A 731-nucleotide genomic window follows, 5' to 3' on the forward strand; every position below is an offset into this window, starting at 1 on the left:
TACTTAGTTTGGCTAGGTTGCTTTAGTGTAGGGCTGAATGCAGTCACAACTTGCATGATGGGATCATCATAGAGTCATAGGATCACAAGGTTGGAAAGGACCCATGAGATCATCCAGTCCAACCATCCTCCCATTACTGTTGCAACCACAAGCCACTAAGCCATACCTTGTAGTTCCTCATCCAGACGCCTCTTGAACACTGCTAGGGACTCCACCAACTCCCTGGGCAGCCATTCCAGTGCCTGACCACTCTCTGAGAGAAAAAGTTTTTCCTTATGTCTAATCTAAACCTCTTCTGGTACAACTTGTGGCCATTTCCTTGGGTCCTGTTTGTTGCCTGGGAGAAGAGGCCAAACCCCTCCTCATCATAACCTCCCTGCAGGAAGTTGTAGAGTGCAACGAGGAAAAAAATGGCAGTGCCTTAATCATATGCATGTTGCATAGGCCACTAGGGCCTCTTTCATCCTTATCAAGGGGAGTGCTAACCTTCTCTCCTTTCATACAACACGATCATACATTATACGTACACCTGTGCAGCAGAAGAAGTGCTTTTGTTTTTAATTTGTGGATTAAAAAACAAAACAAAACAAAACAAAAAACAAAAAACAAAAAAAACTAATCTAGTTTAGTTATATAGCTATAGGATAAAGTGGCAAAATTTAGGTAATTGCGTCAAAAAATGTCATGCTTAGGACTAATTATGTGTATAAATGGGATGCTGGTCTAGGGTT

General features: G+C 42.0%; 1 non-coding gene across 1 annotated transcript; it reads right to left on the reverse strand.

The window, feature by feature from the left end:
• Nucleotides 1-381: 381 nt before the first annotated feature.
• LOC140249275 (U6atac minor spliceosomal RNA) lies at nt 382-508 on the reverse strand. The gene has a single exon (XR_011902990.1). It is a non-coding gene; the product is annotated as a U6atac minor spliceosomal RNA (small nuclear RNA).
• Between the last annotated feature and the right edge of the window lie 223 nt (nt 509-731).

The sequence above is a fragment of the Excalfactoria chinensis genome, chromosome 2 (assembly GCF_039878825.1).
Source record: "Excalfactoria chinensis isolate bCotChi1 chromosome 2, bCotChi1.hap2, whole genome shotgun sequence".
Lineage (NCBI taxonomy): Eukaryota > Metazoa > Chordata > Aves > Galliformes > Phasianidae > Excalfactoria > Excalfactoria chinensis.